This window comes from Marmota monax, unplaced genomic scaffold, assembly GCF_021218885.2.
Source record: "Marmota monax isolate L192 unplaced genomic scaffold, Marmota_monax_Labrador192_F-V1.1 WCK01_AAM20220418_F8-fsc00130, whole genome shotgun sequence".
In the NCBI taxonomy this organism is placed as follows: domain Eukaryota; kingdom Metazoa; phylum Chordata; class Mammalia; order Rodentia; family Sciuridae; genus Marmota; species Marmota monax.
In genome coordinates, this window is record NW_026693244.1 from 3,475,485 (window position 1) to 3,499,295 (window position 23,811).

At 35.9% G+C, this 23,811-nt stretch overlaps 1 pseudogene; it reads right to left on the reverse strand.

Moving 5' to 3' along the window:
* Positions 1 to 21,303: 21,303 nt before the first annotated feature.
* LOC124100634 (T-complex protein 1 subunit zeta-like) lies at positions 21,304 to 23,512 on the reverse strand (annotated as a pseudogene).
* Positions 23,513 to 23,811: the final 299 nt, after the last annotated feature.

Here is a 23,811-nt window from a genome sequence, read left to right on the forward strand (position 1 = left end):
TTGATCAACTTTAAGAGAGAACAACAAGATCTAGACTCCCAACAATGTAGCATCTACAATGTCCAACAAAAAATAGACATTATTTGACAAGTGAAAAAGTAAGAAAATGTAAATCATAACCAGTTGATAACAACAGACCAAAAGATGACACATATATTAGATTATTAAGCAAAGTTTTGATCTAAAAGACAAAAAAAAAAACACTTAATAAGTCAACATGTAAAAAATCAGCAGAGAAACAGAATTATAAAAATAACCAAATAAAAATGCTAGTTCTAAAAAATTATATTGTATGAAAAGAAAAATTCACCGAATAGGCTTAGCAGTAGATTGAATTACTAGATTATGAATTTGATGACAGGACACTAGAAAAGATCTAAACTGAAATACAAAATGATGAAAACTTTAAAAATGGACTTAGTCTTAATTACTTGTGGGAAAATATCAAGCAATATAATAATATGTATTCAAAGTCTCAGAAAAGAGGATGGTGAGGTTGAGGAAGAAAAATATTTGAATAAAACATGAACAAAAGTTTTTCAAATTTAATGAAAAATGTCAACATACAGATATAATAATTATGTAAACCCTATGTAAGGTACACATACATAAAATAAAATTTAAAAACACCTTAACTAGTTGCTGAAAGTAAAAATAAAGAATACATTTTTATCCAGAGGAGAAAAGACACATTATATAAATGAGAACAATGTTCAAAATGTTTGCCTTTTTTTTCCTGAAATACAGTGCAAGCCAAAATTACTTTAAATTACTAAAAGAGAAAAACTCAGCCTAGAATTATTTATGCAATAAAATTATCCTTCAGAAATTAAGGTGAAACATTTAAAAATAAGAGACTGTGTCGCCAGCAGACATTTAACCAAAAATGTAACAAGTAGTTGTTAGGCCCAAGGGAAATGATGTTAGTAAAAAAACCTCAGATATTTATGAAGGTATATATGATACCAGAAAAGGTAAATATAAACTATATTTTTCTTCATTTCTTACTTTATTTAAAATATAAATGATTAAAATAAAAGCATTAATGATGAATTTTAGGATATAACATACAATGGTAAGATATAGGCCAATAATAGTACAAAGAGCACAAATCATTTGTGTGGATGTGCATGATTTGAACAAACTCACCAGCCACCTTAAACAAATTGACATGTATGGATTTTTTGATGGTATATGTATCTAGCAACTTCACAGTAAACATTTTTTTTTGCAACAGTGATCAGAAAATTTACCAAGAGAGCATATGTGAGTCATAACATAATTAATAAGAAATATCAAAAATTGACAATTTACTGACTACAACCAGCATTATATTAGAAATCAAAAACTATATGATACTTAGAAAAATCCTTAGTAATTAGAAATTAGACAGCATACTTGTAAATTGGTCAAAGAAAAATAAGGGATACTTTAATATAATCTCCTTACTTATGTACAAACCAAACCAAACAAACAAACAAGCAAATAAACAAAAAAAAAACCTGGTGGGATGCAGATAAACCAGTGATTACACTAAAATGTAAGGATTTTAATTCTTATCTTAGAGAACAAAAAATAGAGTAAATATATAAAAGACAGTATGTATAGTTGGTCTTTTTTTGTACATATGGATTCTTCATCCATAAATCCAACAAATCATAAATCAAAAAGTATTTGAAAAATTGCATCTGTATGGAACATGCACAGACCCTTTTCCTTGTCATTATTCTCTAAATAATAGCATGCAACTATCTGTTTAGCATTTACATTGTATTAGGTATTATCACAATCTAAAGATATTTAAGTGGGAAGGTGTGCGTAAGTGTAGTACAAATACTAAACCATTTTATCTAAGAGACTTGAGCTTCCTCTTCCTCAGATTTTGGACACTGCAGCACAGATATATGTGCATTATTCAGCATTTTCCAGAAAGACAGAAACATCAAGATATTATCCTCCCTCCCTTTCTCACTCTTTCTCTCTCTCTCCCTCCATCTATTTTCATATTGAAAAATTGGTAGAAACTGGGTGAGTTGGTACACACCTGTAATCCCAATGACTTGTATGGCTCAGGCAGGAATATTGCAAGTTTGAGGTCAGTCTCAGCAATTTAGTGAGACCCTCTCTCAAACCGAAAAAGACTGGGGATGAACTCAGGGGTTAAGTGCCCCCAGGTTCCATACTAGTACCAATAAATAAATAAATTAATTAATAAAATAAATTAAAAACATAGATATATGACAGAGGAATGTTAGAAGAATTGGCTCATGTGATGATGGATTCTGAGAATTCTACCATATCTGTCTGTTAACTGAAGAACCAGGAAAACCCATAGAGTGACTTAGCTCAAATCTGATGCCCCCAGAACTAGAAAAGTCAATGATGTAACTCTCAGTCCAAGGCTTAATGTTTGAAGAATGGGAATGCTACTGGTACAAGTCACAGAGTCCAGAGGATGGAGAATCTGGAATTTGGATGTCCAGAGATAGGAGAAGAAGAATATGTCAACTCTAGGAGAGAGAATGTTTTTGCCTTTCTTCTGGCTTTTTGTTCTATCCAGGCTATCAGCTGATTGAATGGTACCACTCATATTAGGTGAAGATAGATCTTTCTTAGTCCATGGATTCAAATATTAATCTTTTATAGAAACTTCTTCTCAGACATACCTAGAAATAATGCTCTACTAGATATGCGGGTATCCCTTAATCTAGTCAAGTTCACAACTAAAGCTTACCATAATAGCTATGCAAATATACAGATATATGATATGGTATATATTATATGGTATGAACCTGGTTTGTCTCCTCCAAACTCATGTTGGAGTTTAATTCCCATTATGGGATTCTAAGAGGGTGGATAAACTATGGTTTATAGATGATAGGTCTGTGGGAGGTGATTAGGATTTGATAACATCACCAGGGTGGAGCTGCCATGATTGAATACTGATTGTTTTATAAGAAAAGAGATGGACCAGGGAGTATATATACACATTATTTCTCCTCCTCCTCCTCCTCCTCCTCCTCCTCCTCCTCCTCCTCTTCCTCCTTCTTGTGCCAGGGATTGAAGCCAGGGGCACTCAGCCACTGAGTCACATCCCTAGTCCTATTATATATTTTATTTGGAGGCAGGGTCTCACTGAGTTGCTTAGCATCTTGCTTTTGCTGAAGCTAGCTTTGAACTCCCAATCCTCTTGCCTTAGCCACTGGGATTACAGGTGTATGCCACTGAGCCCAGTTGTATATGCTTCTTATCTCTTGCCATGTGATGTCTTGTGCCACCTTGGGATTCTGCCAGCAAGAAGGCCATCACTACATGTGGCTTTCTGACTTTGGACAGAAACCACACGCCAAAATCAAACTCTTATCTTTATGACTTAGTTTGTGGTATTGTGTTATTAGCAACAGAAAACAACAGACTAATATGGTATGATATAATGGTATTATATATATATATATATATATATATATATATATATATATATACATACATATACACACACCCATACATATACATACACATGGATATTATATAAAAATCATTGTTCATGACAGGTGGAGTTTGCAAGAATAATGCAAGGTTGGTTTATTATAGGAAGGCAGTAATGTTTACCGCTATACCACTAATGTTTCCTCAAGGTTGGTTTATTATTGGAAAATCAATCAATGTAATTCATCTTGATAAAAGACTAAAGAGAAAAATCATATATCCAATCTCAATATACTGAGTAAATGCATTTGACATATTCAATATCTATTCAAGATAAAAGTCCTCAGAAAAGTAAGAATTGCAGCACACTTCCTCAAATCTATAAAATTCAGCCATGAAGAACCTGCCGATAACCTCACACTTAATGAAGAAAGACTAAGTGCTTTTTCTTTCACTACTTACACTCAGCACTGTCCTGTGGGCCCTAACCAGTAAAATCAGGAAAGAAAAAAAAAATCATATGGATGGGGAAGAAAGTAATAGAAAATCTTTGTTAACAGATAAATTAATTTTCTGATAATCATTTGGAAATTTTAAAAATAATCACTGAACTAATGAGCGAATTTGGCAAAAATACGATAGAATACTCACATTGTAAAAATGTCAACTTGACTTAAATTGTTGCATACATTCAATACAGTCCTAATTAAAAATCCTGGCAAGACTTTTTAATTGATGTTGAAATTGACAAGCCACTTCTAATATTTAGATAGAAATTAAAGCACTTAGAATAAAGAGAAAAGTTGGAAAACTGACATGATCTCATTTCAAGACTTCCCATAAAGATACAATAAATAAGACAATGTGATACTGAATTAAGTTTAGACAAATACATTGATGGAACAAATAAAATTCAGGAATAGACTTGGAGTTCTATAATTAATTGATTTCCTCTTCTTGTTTATTTTTGGTACTGGGGATTGAACTCAGGGGCAATCAACAACCCATTCAACCATATCCCCAGCCCTATTTTGTATTTTACTTAGAGACAGGGTCTCACTGAGTTGCTTAGCCTCTCGCTTTTGCTGAGGCTGGCTCTGAACTCCCAATCCTCCTGCCTCAGCCTCCTGAGCTGCTGGGATTACAGGCATGCACCAACACAGTTGGCCGAATTAATTGAATTTTAACAAATATTTCAAAGTAAGTCAGTATAGAAAGTGTTTTCAGCAAATGGTGTAGAATAATTAGATATCAGGGAAAAATAAAATTCATATCATATACAGGAGTTTCACTGAAAATTAAAGAAGCAAGTCACAGACTGGCAGATGATATTCACCAAGTGTATATCTGACCAAGGTCTTCAATTCAGAATATATAAAGAATTTCTTTGATTTGAAAAGACATACAACCCAATTTAAAATTGGTCAAGAGATTTGAACAGACACTTTACAAAGGAAAATAAATGTGGCTTTTTCATATATATATATATATATATATATATATATATAAATTTTTTGAAAAAGCCATCAATACAATTAGTCATCAGGGAAAGGCAGAGTAAAACAACAATGAGATACCACTATAACTATTAGATAGGCTAAAATTAAAAAGATTGATTATGGCCAGTTTTGCTGATGATGTGACCTAAGTGTACTTCTCATGCATTTCTGGTGGGAAAGTAAAATGCTGTCACCTCCAAAGGAAAAAAAAATGTTGCAGTTTTATAATTTTTTAATAAAGTTAAACATCTATTTACTCTATGATCCTTTTTAGTATTGACCAGAGACTAATTAAAAGAATCATACCCCAAAAAGTATTGTTCATGTATATTTATAGCAGCTTTATGTTTTAATAGCCTACTTCTGAGAATAAGCCAAATGCCCATCAGCAGCATAATGGCTAACAAATTGTGGTATATTCATACAATGTAATACTACTCAACACACACACACACACACACATGCATGCTCATGAGAGAGAGAGAAAGTATCGAACTTTTCCAGAACATGGTGGAAAATATGTTGAAGCAAAGAATCCAGAAACAACAATAACAACAACAACAAAGAAAGAAAGAAAGAAAGAAAGAAAGAAAGAAAGAAAGAAAGCAAAAAAAAGTACATGAGTGGACTTTTTTGAAATTCTTAGTTCAGGCTAAATATTCTATGGACTTTGAAATTGGTGCTGTGCTTGCTGTGTTAAAGATGGAGATTTGGCTGAAATTGGGTATTAGGGAATTCTCAGGTGATGCACAAGATGGAAATCTGTATCTTTATAGGAGAAATAATTACATGAAATTATACATTTGTCAAAACTCACCAAATGTACAATTAATGATAAAAAATAAATAAGTATCAACTAGTAATAGAAAAAAATGGCCACAAGATTCTTCTGCTTTCTTATCAAGTGTAGCAGAAAGAAAGGGCCCATCCTACATTAGGAGGGATGGGAAGAGAGAAGAGGGGATTTCTCTGCAATTGTAAGCAAAACGTCACTAGTTCAGCATGAAATACATGGGATCTATGAGATTTCTTGGCTGTTGGTCACTCCAAGTTGGCTGGAGTGGTGACAGTGATTTGAGGTGTTTTGGATCAGTTGCAAGGTGACTCAGAGTTCATTTCCTCTCTGATTTACAGCTCATTTAGAAAAATGTTGTCCGGAACTAGTTTAAAGCCAAATGGGAGATTGAGCATTGGCCTTAAACCAAGCATCATCTCTCATATCCTGAGTTAATGTATTTGTGTCATATCCTTAACCTGTCTAGACTTCAGTTGTGGAATAATATAAATTCCACCAGATGATAATTGTCAAGAATATTGGCACATGGGAATGAAAAGGTGATGGGGAAAACACTGATCATTATTTCATGTGTATGAAAGTGAGTGCTGCCTCTCTCAATGAAATAAAATCTTTAAGTAACGAATTCATACTGTATATCCACAGGTAATGTTTGCTGGCAATTCTGGGTGGGTTTGGTGGAGTAACTGTATACCTGTTAAAACATTCCTATATTCTGATGCGTCCTCCGCAGTTGTTCTTAGGATTTAGAGTTGGCCTTCCCTTCCAGAGAAGACACGTTCTTCACCAGGAATGCTTTCATCAGCCTTGAAATACACTGTAGATGAGATCTCCAGGAGGGTTTGATTTAGAAAGAACACTCAATGTCTACAGTGTTTTCTATTTTTAGTCTCTTCTTATCAAAATACACCAAGACTCCCATGATAAGAAGTATTTTTAAGTTTATATGGAACTAAACCAAACTGTAAACATAAAATTTCTTACTTGCTCTTCCCATAAGCCTCATGGCTTTCTTCCTTTAGCTATTATCTTGGCCTGGCATACTCATGGTTACCTTTTTGAGTGAATACTGTTGTCTTTCTTTAAGATTCATCTATTCTGGGGCCATGTGGTTAAGCCCTGTGTAGGGCAGGGGCACTGTGTTTGATTCATGTTTGAAACCATAAGTATAGTATCTAGCACACTATGCTAAATGTGTGCTAAATGAAAAAAAAATAGTGAGCACATGAAGTAAGCACATTAATTTTTGAAGTTAATTTAGCAGAAAAACACGAGTTTTTTTTTTCAGAAAAACACGAGTTTTTTTTTTTTTTTTAAATTGACACATAATAATTATACATATCCATGGGCTACAGTGTAGAGTGTTTTATTTTAAAGAAAATACTATAATCGTGTTATAAAGAAAATTCCAGTTTATACAGAGTCCTGTAGATTTTAAGCTATCTATTAGTAGTTTTGCTTTTGTATTTAGGAAGAATGAACACACATTTCTGCTTATGTGACATAACAGGAGTCACCTTTTATTACCTGCCACTGGGGCTGTGTGTCTAGCTGAGTTCAGCTACCCAACAGAAGGGCATTTTCATCGACAAGCTAAGGAGCTTACTATGAGCACATAATGTTGATCTAGCTTTTGTAAAGAGGATTATCATGTCTAATTGAGACACATTGCCTAGTATGTAGTCTCAAGCCACATTCATGCTCAGCTGAATGACCAACATGTTTGGATACCCTAATTTTTTTTTCCAGTAGGAATGGAGTTTTGAGGTAGATAAAACACCAACACTGTCTGTGGTTCACAAGTGGATCTTTTGTGTAATAGTTAGACATTTTCAACCTCCCAGCACATTCTGGGTTCCTGGCTAGAAAAGGGGGAGCATGAGGTGGCTTGTGGAGCCCCAGGAATGAAGACTGCTGAAACATTGCCAGGTTAGGAGACACAGTTCTAGTGCTCTTCAATTGCACAGGTGTGCTTTCCTGATGAGATTCAGAGCTACACAGGGACTAGAACACTGTGTGCTTTCTCACTACTGTCTTCCCCACACCCTTGCACTTTGTAGGTAACAAGTAATTGTCCAATGAATGTGAATTAATTGGAATAGGTGATGCACATTAAAAGCCACTTCCTTAATCTCGCCTTCCAATGCTACTCCTTGGCACTAAGAGAGATTTCTCTCATATTAAAAATGCTAAATATGTCATATTTTATCTGGACAGTTCTTGAATCATTTACTTTTCATTTATTTTGTAGTTATTTTAGAGTATATTTAACCGTATTACTAGATTGTTGATTTCTCATCCAGAGGAAATGTTCCCAATTTACCTTTAGCTTTTTTCTACAGTGCCTCTGCATGTTCAGCAGTCAGTTAGGTAGCTTGTTAAATGAATGAATTATAAGGAACCTTGTAAAACTTTAGGGGATATTACTGAGTCCTACTTATTAATAGTCAATAAATATTTTATTGAGAAAGCAAGGAATTTTACCTCCATCTGTGTCAAGTCAATCAAACATATAGTTAATAACTATTGCTTTTTTCCCTGGCTGTGGGTCATGTGGAGTTGAGGATGCTTGTTTAAGTAGGATACACTGTAGGTAAACACATCCCTCTGTGAAATCCTGATTTCATTATTCAGAACTTCATTAATTGCATTGCCCTTCTATTAGACAAACATGCTGATTCTCACGGAGTGCCAGCAGGCAAAAGATTATTTTAATTACATGTCAATTTAGCTTTTGACTGATCAGCAAAAAGATTCCATTATTGAAGAATCAAATTAAGCATGTGGTCCAATGGACTTTGAGTCCTTGGCATCTGGCCTATCAGTGATGTAGGTTAAAAAGTTTTAGTATTGGCTACCACTCTGGAGAAGACTTTGGCAGACAGTCCTATGAGCTTTCACTGAATTCCTTGGACATCCTCATTTAGCATAAAATTATGCATGCCTCAACCCGAAGAAAATTCATGGTGATCCATGTCTTCCTTGAGTCTTTTCTAAGTGAAACCTTGCAACACCTTACATTTGCAAGTAGGAGCAAGTGGTTTATCTTTCAGTTGTGGTCAAGTGGTGGGGATGGTCAGGACACATGGGTTTTGAACCATTTTTATTATTGTTGTGGCAATAAGAATGAGGTAAAGATTAAAACATGACAAGGAATATGTTTACCAGAATTCTTTTAAGTAGAACCAAAGCATAGAGAAAGCAGCAAAGGAGAAATGGAATGAAACTAAAATGCTGGTACCTCCTAAAGGCCAAAGGTATGGAGGATTTTAGGAAGAGACAGTCAATAGAGTAAAGGATTGCCAAATTAGTCCACTAAGACTTCCATAATAAAATGCCATAAACTGAGTGGTTATAAGCAACAATCATTTGTTTCTCACATTCTAAAGGCAGGCAAGTCCAAGATCAAGCCACTGGTGCAGTAAAGGCCTGCATTTTAGTTTCTAAGTGGTCCTTCTTGCTATGTCCTCCCATGGTGGAAAGAGCAAGGTGGTTCTCTGGTATCATTTATATATATATATATATATATATGTAATAAATGTACACCATGCCCTTGTTTTATTTTAATTTATTTTTATGTGCTGTTGAGGATCAAATCCAGTGCCTTACACATGCCAGGCAAGCACTCTATCATTGAGCCACAGCCCCAGCTCCTGGTAATCTTTTTTATAAAGACACCAATTCCATTTTTGAGGCCTCTGTCTTCATGGCCTAATCATCTTGCTCCTTCTTGCAAATGTAAGGTGTTTCAAAGTTTTGCTTGAAAAGACTCAGGGAAGGCATGGATCACCATCCAATGCTATCACCTTGGAGGTGAGGGTTTCAACATATAAATTTGAAGGAGACAAACATTCAGACCATACCAGTGACTTAAAGAATGCCAAGGATAAGGACAGAGAAAAGGAGCTGTTTGACTTGTCAAAAGGGGGTCATTGAAGGCCCTAAACTGTGCCACTTGAGCTGGGTGGTGAGGAGCAAGCTGGTTGTCAAAAGGAATAAAGAAACAAGGGTTGATGACATGGAAGCTGCGATGACAACCTACTCTTCCTAGAAACGTGGCCATGTTCTCTGGAAATCGTTTTTCATGTGTGTTACCTTTCCTTTTCCATTCAGAGGGTCCTGTTTGAGTCATAAAAAGTTTTCTTTTGCGTAAGAGACAGGAGATAATGTCCTGTATGTGGAGAATTAGGGCAAAGTTGGCAAGCTCTCCTCTTTGACCATATTCACATTCCATTTCTTTATTTTGATGATCCTGGATGATGTTGGGCACCTCTCTTTGGACAGTAGAGCAACTTTATGGTTTCCACATGGAATGAAATATGATCTGAGTCCTTAAGTGAGCCAATTTTTTTTAAATACCAAAATGACTATAAATAAGGATTGGGTAAAAGGTTGTGGAATCCAATTGAAAGAGCCAAGATTTGGGGGATGTGGTGGTGGAGGCAGAGGACAGTGGTTTATTTTAGAGCAGAGGGTGTATTGGTGCCGGTATTGACCTTGGTTAGATGGATGGCTTGTTTGTTGATACTCTCATAATACAAGAGGAAATATTATGATGGTGGTTTTGCTCCCGTTGAGCTCCTGGGCCTGTTGCCACACTGATGTAGCTAAGGGGGGTGCCCAGTGCAGTTTTTATAATAATAACCTGGTGTTATGTTGCTGAGAGAGGGCTGCTCAGCCTTTGCCCCTCAGATGCTTTAAGGGTGCAGTAGGGGCAAGGCAGCCAAGTGGGGGGTCATGAAGCCTGGGGTCTGGTGACCATTCTGTATTATTTGCTTTATAACCCTCATCAAGCCATCCAAAATTTCTTCATCTTCGTTTTGTTGTTGTTGTTGTTTATAAAAACAAAAAATGATACATCCCTTTAAAAATACATCCCTATGTTTATACAGTGGTTGTATGATCAGATACAATACGTTAAAAACCCTTTGAAGGCCAAGAGAGATTTCATTCTTCAAGTCACTAAAGAATTAAAGTGGAAGATAAGGAAGAGCTAAAGCAGGAATGACATTCCTTGTCCTTCCATTATCCTTGTCCCCATAGGGGTAGCTGTGAGCCAGTCTCTATTGTGGGCTCCATAATTCAGGTGAAATGACTTCACTTGAAGCAAGAATGGAACATGCAGGGTCCAAATCTGGAAACTGAAATTCTGGGATTCTGTTTGATTTGTATAAAATGCCTTTCATGTGACCTAGCACAGAATCCAGGAAGAAGAAACCAAGGGTTGTAGTACTTGAGTAATTTTTCTGCAAATAATCACTACCAACAGTTTTCTCAAATTTCAGTCATTTTTAGACCTTAACATTTCACTACTACTTTTTTCATTTAAATCTCATTATTAGTAAGTTTATGTTTCAAAATGTTTTTGTGCTTAAAAAATAGAGTGGGATATTTATGGTTGAATATGAGTTTGTTTACACCTCTAGTTTTTTTTTATCACAGAATTGTCAAAATTTTATTGTTTGAAACTTAAAATAGATGATTATTAATAAGCACAAATTGAAAGTACATAGAGAAACATAATCCGAGTTCATGGTGTTTCACATTATCTTTTTAATTTGAAACATCTCTTCAGAATAATATTGTTTGCTGCAAAGAAACATTTACCTTATTTTCAGCAATTCTTTAAATTTTAAGATAGTTATTTTTTCTTTCACTAATTTCAAGGAAAACTGAAAGAAGTAATTCTATCTTAAAAATCAGGTATAATATGACACATTTTTAAAAATTATTTTCTCAGTGTAGTTAAATATATGCATAGAAGTGTCTGTGATGTTTGCCAAATGTTAATGGTTATGCCTGGGTGATAGAATTTAAATGACTTCTTTTTTCATTCTTCTCCTACTGTTCTTTACTTCTTGAATTTTTAACACCAACTAGGTGTTACTTTTAACAAAACCATTAAATTATGTAAAGAGCATTTTATCAGTTTATGATCCTACTATCATTGTGTGGGAGCACAGACCCTTTTATAATTTCACCATGTTTTAAAAATTTTTAATATTAACACTTGATGGCTAAAAATGATAATTTACTGTTTTAATTTATCTGTCCCTAACTATTAGCTTGATTGGTTATTTTTGCCATTTTGATTACCATCCTTCTCTGGTTAATACAATCTTTTTCAACTTTTTCAGTTGTTTGTGGCGGGAGCAGGCAGTGTGCTGGTATTTGAACCTAGGGCCTCACTCATACCAGGCAGGGACTCTATCACTAAGCCATATTCCCAGTTGCTTTTCTAAAATCTATCCTTTCAAAGTGCCATGTAAATAGGATCATATAGTATGTAATATGCACATTTTGGGATGTGGAAGAAAACTTGAACTTCATGTCACAGCATTGGTTTTCTTTTTCTCCTCTCATATTCAACAACAGTATTCTACCTCCTTACCTTCAGTTTTCCCCTCTGAAGCTATTGGCTTCTAGAAACTCATTCTCATTTGAGTGACTGTAGATTTTGAAGTATACTAAGAGCATGGAAGGGCTATGGCCAGCATTGAGCAGGAAAGAAAATGAGCCTTTGTCTTAAGAGATGGGAGCAAGGAACCTCCAGAGCAGCGTGGTGGATGAGATTACCATTTCAATACCATCACAATCCTGCTCCAGAGTGTGTGTGCCCAGAGACACATTCAGAAGAAGTCAACTCCTCCCCAGGGCTCTTCATGACCAACACAACATGGCAAAGTTGGCAGAAACTTCAAGAAAACATTCATTCATTTCTTTCTTTCTTTCTTTCTTTCTTTCTTTCTTTCTTTCTTTCTTTCCTCTCTGTCTTTGATAAAGAAAGGAATAAAGGGTCCTATAAATATACCAGTATTTTTTTCCACCTGTGTTCAGGTGCTTGGTGTCCCTCAGCTCCATGATTGCTACTATGGAATAGTTTGTGCAATGACTCCAGGCCAGTAATGCCCACCTATTTCAAGGCTCTAGTTAGTTTACTTCCTTATGATTGTCATGTGTTGAGAAATTGTCATTTTTCCATGTTAAATTTGGAGTTTTTTAAATGTAATCACGCCCAAATCAATTCATAGGAAATCAGTTCATAGGAAATAGTTGCAGAATACAACTCAAATAATGAGTTTATAGGAGAGAATTGGGTAAATGTTAATATTAGGACACTGTTATAAAAGGTATCATCAAATTGTCTCACAAAATTAGGCTGTGCATCAAATATACATTTTTGATAACATTTTTTTCTCATTTGAAACTTCCTCAATAATACTCCAAAAGCATAACAATTAAAATCAAGAATCAATAAATGGGATGGTATCAAACTAAAAAGCCTCTTTACTACAAAGGAAACAATCAAGATCATGAAGAGAGGGCCAATAGAATGGGAGAAAATCTCTACCACCTGCACTTTAGATAGAGCATTAATCTCCAGGTTATACAAATAACTCAAAAAACTTAACACACACACACACATCATCATCATCATCATCATCATTGTCATCATCATCATCATCATCATAATGCAATCAACACATGGACAAAGGAACTGAACAGGTATTTCACAGAAGAAGAAATATGAAAGGTCAAAAATATATGAAAAAAATCTTCAACATCTCTAGCAATTAGAGAAATGCAAATTAAAACTTCACGGAGATTCCATCTCACTCCATTTAGAATGACAATTATAAAGAACACAAGTAACAAAATAAATATTGGAGAGGATTTAAGGAGAAAGGTACTTTCATACATTGCTGATAGGACTGCAAATTGGTGCAACCACTATGGAAAGCACTGTGAAGATTCCTCAAAAAAACTTCAAATGGATATATAATTTGACCCAGTTATCCCACTCCTCAGTATATACCCAAATGTCTTAAAATTAGCATACTACAGTGACACAGCCACATCAATGTGCATAGCAGCCCAATTCACAATAGCCAAGCTATGGAAACAACCTAGGTGTTCTTCAACAGATGAATGGATAAATGCTAAGTGAAAGAAGCTAGTCCCAGAAAATTGAAGGCTGAATGTTATCTTTGATATATGTATGTTAACCCACAACAATGGGGGGGGGAGAAGAGATGAAGAATAGAAATCCATGAATTAGACAAAGGGGAATGAAGGGAAGGGATGGGAGAGAGGGATAAGAATACAGACATAACTGTCCTAGCCTTGTATTTGAATACATGAGCAATGTAACTCTATCATGTACAACAAAAAGAATTGGAATCTAATTAGAATAAGTTGAACTCCATGTATATAAAATATGCTAAAATACAGTCCCTGTCATGTATAACTAAAAAAAAAAAAACAAATAAAAAATAAGCAAAGATAATGGCACTTCTTGGGAAACACTCCCCCCCAACAAAAAAGAAAAAAGCAAACACAAACAAGAAAAGATAATTCCTCAAAACAAAACAGCAATAGAAACAAAAAAGGAAGAAGCTAAGTTATCCATCTTCAGATGGCATGATCTTATACATCAAAATCCCTAAACACTCTGTAAAGAATCTTCCACAAATAGTCAACACACTTAAGAAAGTTGCAGGATACAAATTCAACATACAAAAATCTGTGGCACTTCTACACGCTGTTAAGGAACTATGTGAAGAAGAAATGATACACAGAAAAAAAATCACATTTACAATGAAATTTTAAAAATTCTTAGAAATAACTTTAACAAGGTGAAAGATTTTAATACTAAACCATAAAATAAATATTGATGAAATAAATCAAAGAAGACAGAAATAAATGAAAAGATGTTCTGTGTTCATGAATTGAATTACTATTGTTAAAATTTCCATATTATCCAATGTACAGATTCAATCACTACCGTAACTCCAATATCATTTTTTGCAGAATAGAAATGCAATTGAAAAACATTTAAGGAACTATTAAAGACCCTAAATATTAGCCAAAGGAATCTTAAGCAAAACAAACATATAAACAAACAAGGAAAAGAAAACAAACCTGGAGACATCATACTATCTGGAGAAACTAGAAATAAATCCACACATTTATAGCTAAATGATTATTGACAAACCTGCCAAAAACACACAATGGGGAAATGACTATTTCTTTAGTAGTTTTGGGGAAACTACATAGAAGAAAGAAAATTGGACTCTTACAACATATACAAAACTTTAGTCAAAATAGATTAAAGGCTCAAATAGAGTACCCCAAACAGCAAAATGGCTAGAAGAACCAAGGGTTAAAACTTCTTGATCCACACAATGATTATTTGCATATCACTCCAAAAGCCCAAGCAAGAAAAGCAAAAATGGACAAATGTGTTTGTATAAAGCTGAAAAGCTTCTGCACAGCAGAGTCAAACAAAATGCAATCTACAGAACAGAAGAATATATTTGCAAACCATACACCTAATAAGAGGTTATTATCTGAATTATATAAGTAACTTAGACAACTCAATAGCAAGAAAATTTTTAAAAACCTGATTAAAAAATGGACAAAGAACATGAATAGATATTTTTTCAAAAGCAGACATACAAATTGTCAACAGGAATATTACAAAATGCTTAATGTCACTAGTTATCAGAGAAATGCAAATTAAAATAATGATGCAATATCATATCACACCTGTTAGAATGGCTATTATCCAAAAGTCTAAGGAGGGCTGGGAATTATAGTCTAGACATAGAGCACTTGCCTACCATGCATAGGACCCTGAGTTTAATCTCCAGCACACAAAGATTAAAAATTAAATAATATGTGGTGAGTTTGTGAAGAAGGGGTCTCTAATACACTGTTGATAGGATATTATGGAAAACAAAATGAAGGTTTCTCAAAATTTAAGATAGAACTAACTACAAAACTATCATATAATCCAGCAATACTACCCTGGGGTACATAATCTAAAGGAAACAAAATTAGTATGTCAAAGAGGTATCTGCTTTCCAAGTTCATTGTAACATTATTCACAATAGACAAGATATGAACTCAACCAAAGTATCCGTTAATGAATGTATGGATAAAGAAAACATGAAAAAAAAACCCCATACATGCAGTGAGATACTATTCAGTCTAAAATGAAAGAAATCCTGTCACTTGGAACAACATGGATTAGCCTGCAGGACATTATGTTAAATGAAATAAGGCAGGCACAGAAAGACAAATACTATATAATCTCACTTTTTTGTAGAATCTTAAAGGAATTCATAGAAGCAAAGAGTAGAATGGAACTTTCCAGGGTCTGTGTGGGGAGTGGGGGAGATGTAAGATGAGGGTCAAAGAACACAAAGTGTTGGTTAGGCAGGATGAACAAGTTCTGGAGATTTATTATACAGCATGATTACTGTAGTTAATAATAATAATAATACATGCTTGAAAATTGCTTAGGGAGTATATCTTAATTTTTCAGCTTTACTGAGATACAAATGACATTTACTACATACATACATTTACTACATACATACAATTACATTACTACATGCAATGTGATTTACATACAATGTGCATTTACTACATACAATGTGATTTTTTTAATATACCTATATATTCTGAAACAATTATCCTAAACCTGCTATTTAGCCTATCCAATACCTCCTAGTTGTTCTATTATTATTATTTTTGTGTGTATGTGTGTGGTAAGAACTTTTGAGATCTATTTTCTTAACAAATTTCAAGTATTGCATATAACACAATATTGTTGACTGTAGTCACCATGCTGTGATCCCTAGGATTCATACATGTTATAATTGAAAACCAGTATACTTTGACCAACATATGCCCATGTCTCTGTTCCCCAGCCCCTGATGATATTTTAAAAATTCTAATTCTGAGAATAGACACTAAATACTCTCACCACACATTAAATAATGTTACCATGTGAGGTGATAATATATGCTAATTATCTTGATTGTGAGAATGATTTTGCATTGCATGTGTATATCAAAACATCATGCTTATACAATATGAAATACACAATTATTTGTCAATTATAACTGAATAAAGAAAAAAAAAACCAAGACTCCAAAAAGACACAAATACCTTAAACTCATGCTCAGTCCTTTCCCTATTAGTCTTCATTTCTCCCATTCCTACAAATATTTTCTTTTCCCCAAAGCTTTGATCTCAAATACATACTAAGAGGAAATAAGTGAATGGAAAATAACACATGTAGAGCAGGTACTGTGCCAGACATTCTCCCTTGTCTGTTTTCTCCAATCCCTCAGCAAATTCTGTCCCTTCTTCCTTCCCAGTGTCTTCAGAATTCAGCCAATTCTCCCCATCTTCCTACCACCACCCTGGGCCAAGCCAGCACCATGTCCCTTTTAGATTACTGCCTTGGCTTCCCTAGGATGCCCTGCTTCCCCTTTGTCTTCAGTTTAACCACAGGATGAGAACTAGTGGTTCTTTTACAACAGAAGTCAGGCCATGCCTGCCTGTAATAAGAATCTGAGGAGGCTCCCACCACCCAGAGTAAATCACAAACCCCCTATATTGGGCTTAGAGGTCCTGCAAGACCTGAAGCCCTCCTATTTCTCTGACTTTATCCCCCAGAATCACTCCTTTGCCCACTCTGCTCCAGCCAGGTGGTGTCTTCCCTGTTGTGTGAAAAAGACAAACAGGTATCTACCTCAGAACATTTGCACCTGCTCTTCTCTCTGCCAGAAAGGCTCTTCCATCAAGAATCTTCATGGTCATTTGGAGGTGTTGCTAATTACCTTATATAAAAATGAATGTTTTGTAGCTCTTACCACCAGAGAATTTTGTATGTTTTTATTTTATGTTTCCTCAAACTTGGCCTGCCAACTATTGTTTAATCTAAGAGGGTGGGGATATTGCTTATTCTGCACACTGCTGTGTTCCCAGCTGCTGGAAGAACGTTAGAAACAGAGTAGGTCTCAAACTGGCTATTTAACCTATAAATAGCTGTGGAATGAATGAATGAATCTGTACAAGCATAAAGAAAGGTAAACATTTTCTCCTATTTTTACAAATGAAGTCAACATTGGTCAGAAAGATACAGTACTCTGTGTACAGTCACACAACTACTAAGAGAAAGAAAAACAGACCCCAGGAAACTTTTGCAGTCAGGAAAGAAAAGACCTAGGACAATAGTGACAGAATGGTCTTACAAATGTATCATACATTATTGCCACATCTTTCCTAACATCTAGATTAATTTAAAAATCTTATTTAGGATCAGGTAGTATATTACCCTGGAAGGACTGTTTCTAATGGAATTTCAGATGCATTGATGATTCTGCTTTGTGGCATCTTGGGGCAGGAAATAGCTATGCCCCTGGTCCTAGGATTAGACTTTCTGCTGTATTCTACCTGTGAATTCTGGAAGAATAGATTATTAGTCAAACTCACTTGAATATAAAATCAGCTTGTATGGTATTCCAGCTCTGAATCTTCTTTCATCTAGCTTTATAAAAAAAATATTTGCAGATGAGCATTTTGTAGGCACCCTAAGTGATGGTTAATTTTGATTTTCAACTTGACTGGTTTCGTTGATGCTTGCCTAAGAAATTAGTAAAGCACCCCATTGTTTTTAATTTGTTTTTCCCCCATATTTTTATTGGTGCATTTAGTTGTACATGATGATGTGATTTGTTGATACATATTTACGTGCATACAATATAAAAATAAATTTGTCCAATATCACTTCCCAACACTCCCCCATTCCTCCCTGCCTTTTTCCATTTGGTCCCTTTCTTCTACTGTTTTTACTTTGATTTTCAGAAGACTCATCCCCACCTTTCTTTTCCATTTTCCTGTTTAGCTTTTGCATATGAGCGAAAATGCAAAGCCCTTGACTTTCTGAATTAGACTTACTTTGCTTAACATGGTGGTCTCTAGTTCCATCCATTTTCCTTCCAATGTCATAATTTCATTTTTCTTTATGGCTGAAAAAACAAATTCTATTTTGCAGGAAAGATAGTGAAAAGAATTGGACATAACTTTCCCATGTTCATATATGAATATACCACAGTGAAACTCCACATAATGTACAACCACAAAAATGAGATCCTAATTAGAATAAGTTATACTCCAAGTATGTATAATATGCCAAAATATACTCTATTGGCCTTTATATATAAAAGGAACAAATAAAAAATATAAATAATAATAAATGCTAGAGAGGATGTGGAGACCAAGGAATAATTTTACACTTATCGATGGGAGTATACATTAGTACAACCACGATGAAAATCGGTTTGGAAGTTCCTCAAAAGACTAGAAGGGAACCACCATATGACCCAGCTATACCACTTTTTGGTTTTTACCCTGAAGACTTAAAACCATCTTACTACAGTGATACATGCATACCCATGTTTATAGCAGCACAATTCACAATAGCCAAACTATGGAAACAGCCTAGGTATCCATCAATGGATGAATGAATAAAGAAAATGTGCTATATATACATAATAAAGTACTCTTCTGGGTGTCTTGAGGGTGATTCCACAGATATTTGCCAGGTGGGACGGCAAACTAAGAGGAGAAGATTTGCTCTGAATGTGTGCAGCACTCTCCAATAGACCCAAATGGTAAAAAAAGGTAGAAGAAAGAGGAAGCCCATGCTCGCACGGAAGCTCCATTTTGCTGCCACCATCTGTGGACATCAGACTCAGTTTCTTTAGTCTTTCAACAGGAATTCACACCAGAGACTCTCCAGGGAGCTTCTGGGCTTTCAATCTCAGACTGGAGCTACATCATTGGTCCCTCTTGCTTTGAGGCTCCGATTTCCTGGACTGAGCAGCTACTGGTTTCTATGACTCTCCAGCATGCAGACGATCATTATTGGACTATCCAGCCTCTGAATGCGAAGTGAATACATATGATTTACTGGGGATATAGCTCATTGGTAGAACATTTGCCTAGCATGTGAAGGGCCCTGAGTTCTATCCCCAGGAATGAAAAAACAAAACAAACTCCTGACTATGTTGTATACCGGGAGTGGTTCTAGAGAAACAGAAGTGTAAGGATGGATTTCCTTAATTGTCTTTGTGGTTTCTTGAGTAGGCTTTCTAATTTGATTCAATCTAAAGTTCCTAAAGACTCTCCTTCTGGTACTATGAAGAGCACTACCATGTTTTTCATACATGAACTGTCTGAAGAGATATGCAGAGTAAAAGAATTTGAAACTCCTAATTCATTACTTGTGAGAAGCAAGGGATTCAGTGATTCTATACATGATACTTTTGAACAGTTTTGGAAAACCAAGAAATATAATGGTGTTGATTGGTTGCTTCTACCATCACTAGGAAAAACAATAGAGGAAAAGCATGACAAAACAATGATCAGAATGGTCTGGCTCGTGTAGACCTATTCAATAGATAAGATAGATAGTAAAATAGAGGCAAGCAGTCATGGCTTGAACCAGTTTTCAGACCCAGAACCCTTGAAGGGCAGAGGCCAGGTCCCCTTGAGGAAGTACTCTGATACACTAATGAACAGGTATACTGTTCTCCCATCCTTTCCCCAAAGGGACCTAGGCTCTTTCACCAGAGTGACTATACATTGGAGGAAAAAGAAATAATCAGAACTTTGGGGGACTAATGCACATTGGCTCTGAACTGGCATCAATTCCAGAAGATCCAAAATGTCACTGTGGCCCTCAAGTAAAAATAGAGACCTATGGAGATCAAGTATCAATGGGGGTTTTAGTCAAGGTCTGACTCACATTGGCTTGGTGTTCCCCTGAACCCAACCTGTGACTGTTTCTCTAGTTGTTCCAGAATGCGTAAGTGGAATTGATATACTTAGCATTTGACAGAATCCTCCCATTGTTTTGCTTCTCTGCATTTTTTCTCTTCTTCAGTCTTTGCCTTCTCAGAATCTGCTCCTTCAAATGGACATGAAAAGTTATCAGCTATAGATTAAATAGAAGGTGGGAAGATTATTGAAATCAGGCAGAACTTGAGCAGGAGATAAGAGAGGGGAGATGAGACTGGACTCTCTTGTTAATTCCTCTTCTACACTGTGTTCTCTCAATATTTCTGTGGCTCAAAAGGAGCTCCCTGGGACACCCAGGTAGAAGAGGTTTCCCTCCTGGAGAAGGGAGTCCACTCTGCCCTGGCTGCAGCGGTATGCAAGCTCCCCCAGACACCCAGGTGGGAGAGGTCTCCTGCCTGGAGGGGAGAGTCTTGGACTTCACATAGGGCAGGATGGTTGCTCATGCAGGGAAAATGTAGGGAATAGAAAACCATATTGAACATATATCAGTATTCTGTCATATATCAACAATAGAAAATTATAGGTGATTTTATTATATTTAAAATTTTTAACCAATGTTAACCTTAATTAAATTATAACAACTCAATTTAGTTGAAATAACTTTTTGTTTTTCAAGGAATATTTAATAAGGCAGATAACGTGCTTATCAAACATGTAATTTTATGTCACTGTAAGTAAAACAAAGCATCCTGTTCACTGGGTAAAAATGACCTGCTTTATGCATGTACACTCAGTGCAATTAAAAATACTGTAATTATAATTTCACACCATAATTTGAATATGTGCTCCATCTTTTTTTTTTTCATATGGAGAAAAACATTACTTGAACAATCATTTGAGGCTTGGACAAAAATCCACAGCTATATCCCTCAGGGTAATTCTATAGTCTTCAAGGGAAGAAGACACAAAGGAAGCTTAAATTCAACCCTTTAGAGAGGAAATTCCAGATCAAATGATCACATCACCAGGAGAATGTTGGTGGCAATCATAGTACAGGAGCCAAGAAGCTGTTTCTTTACACAGTAGTTATCATATACATATATTTCTGCTGCAAACATCCACTTCACCTGTGTTTAAGTCCAAGCCTTTAAGTAAGCTGACCCGATTGTGAATATTCTACTTGAATCTTTTTAATTTTTTTTTAGTTGTGAATGGACTATATATATATTTTAATGTGGTGCTGAGGATCGAACCCAGTGCCTCGCTCATGCTAGGCAAGCTCTCTACAACTGAACTACAACCCCATCCCCAAATCTTTTTTTTTTTTAGTTGTAGATAGACACAATTTCTTTATTTTATTTATTTTTTAATGTGTTGCTGAGTATCAAACCCAGTGCTAGGCAAGCATTCTAGCACTGAGCCATAACTGCTGCCCTTGAATCTTAACTAATTTTCTTAAAGATCAAAACCAGAGTTCTGAGCAAGAACCTTGGGAATAATGAGCAATGTATCAGCAAATGCCTGGATTCCAAGTTGGGCCCTGCCCTTACACTGGGATTGTATTTAATCACTGCTTTATGGCCACTTCCACTGCACCAGCACCTGCAACCACACAGCCATCATCGATAGCATTTTTTTGTCGGGAGGGGCTCTACAGGGGATTGAACTCAGGGGCACTTCACCACAGAGCCACATTCCCAGCCCTATTTTGTATTTTATTTAGAGTCAGGGTCTCACTGAGTTGCTTCTCACCTTGCTAAATTCCTCAGGCAGGATTTGAATTTACTTTTGAACTCACCATCCTCTTGCCTAAACCTCCTGAGATCCTGGGATTACAGGTGTGTGCGCCCAGCCCCATTGATAGCATTTTTGACCACCCTCAAGCCATCTCATATTGCACCTTTGATTTGAGTGTGTGCTTATTTGGTCCTTGAACTAATAAAGTGACAGAACAGGAATTGTTACATTTCTCCATAAAGGTGAACTTCTCTACTCCCAAAGTATGCTCATAGACAAGTTCTGCATGTCCCAAGCAGTTAGGATTTAGGTCATTAAGAGAATTCAAAACTACCCCACTGCAAGCAAGAGTCAGCCCTTCCATATTTTTCCATTTAGCTCTGCACAGAGCTACTATGCCTTTTTTTGCAAGAGCATCCAAAGAAAATGGGTCAGTTCCCTTTTGATTAATAACAACAAAGCCTTTATCTGAGTCATCACAGACTTTCTTTTTCACTTCTACTATTTTTTTACTCTATTTTCAATAAATTTTCTTTCAGCATTTACTAGTTTCTCTCTCTCTTCTGCACTCTTGTAAAAAAAGAAAAAAGAAAGAAAAAGAAAAGCCAAAATTCACTTCCGTTTTTTTTTTTCAAACTCCAGTGAGACATTGCATGTGAGAATGTATGCATTCTCAACTCTCTTCTTTATGTCAGTGTGGCAGGCCCCCTGGTCCAAAACCAGCCCTCTGATTAAGCTTGTATCAGTTTCAGATTTATATTTCATATCCATGATCTCAACCATGAATAGGTTTTTTTCTTTTTTTTTTTTTATGGTCAAAATGGAATCCACTACAGCTTCTCTTAGGACATCTGCCAAGTTCAGCATGAACTTTTGAATGGAGAGATGTTCTGGCCCCATCTATAAGTGTCTCCCTGTCCATCTCTCTGCTTACTTTCATTTGTTCCAAAAACTCAGAAATGTAGAGATCTGCCTGTTTGAGCCGCTCTCTGATGACAAGGACGTGGTGCCCTCACCAATGATGTCATCCTGGGTTGTTGCTACTTTTGCTACCAAGGAGGCTATTGGGTGCTGAATTTGTATTTCGTGCAGCAGAACATTGATGTCCTCAATGATTGACACCAGCATCTTTTTTTTTTTTAAAGAAAGAGTGAGTGAGAGAGAGAGAGAGAGAGAGAGAGGGAGAGAGAGAGAGAGAATTTTTTAATATTTATTTTTTAGTTTTCGGCGGACACAACATCTTTGTTTGTATGTGGTGCTGAGGATCGAACCCGGGCTGCACGCATGCCAGGCAAGCGTGCTACCGCTTGAGCCACATCCCCAGCCCCGACACCAGCATCTTTATGGTGCCCCTGGGCCTCAGATTGGTGTCCTGCAGCCCGTGGTCCATGAGGATGTTCACTGACAGTGCCACCTCCCCCATGGGCCACCTCAGCGTCTGCACGGCTGCCATAGCTGCTTCACGAAAGGAAGATGGGCCAAAATGACTTTTAATCCTTCTGTTTTCCAGGGATTTTTTTCTCAGAGTTGGAAAAAATGCTTATGTGATAATTCTGTGTGAAAAGAATTCAGTGTTATCTGTACAATATAGCTGTATATATATTATTGGAACAGAAAAATAGCACTGGAAGGAAGGCAATATGCCAACTGTTGAAAGCGATTGTGTTAGAATGGCAGGTAAAAGGCTTCATTTTTCTTTCCTGTTTTAAAAATTTGTTCTTTTTAGTTATATATGACAATAGAATGTAACTT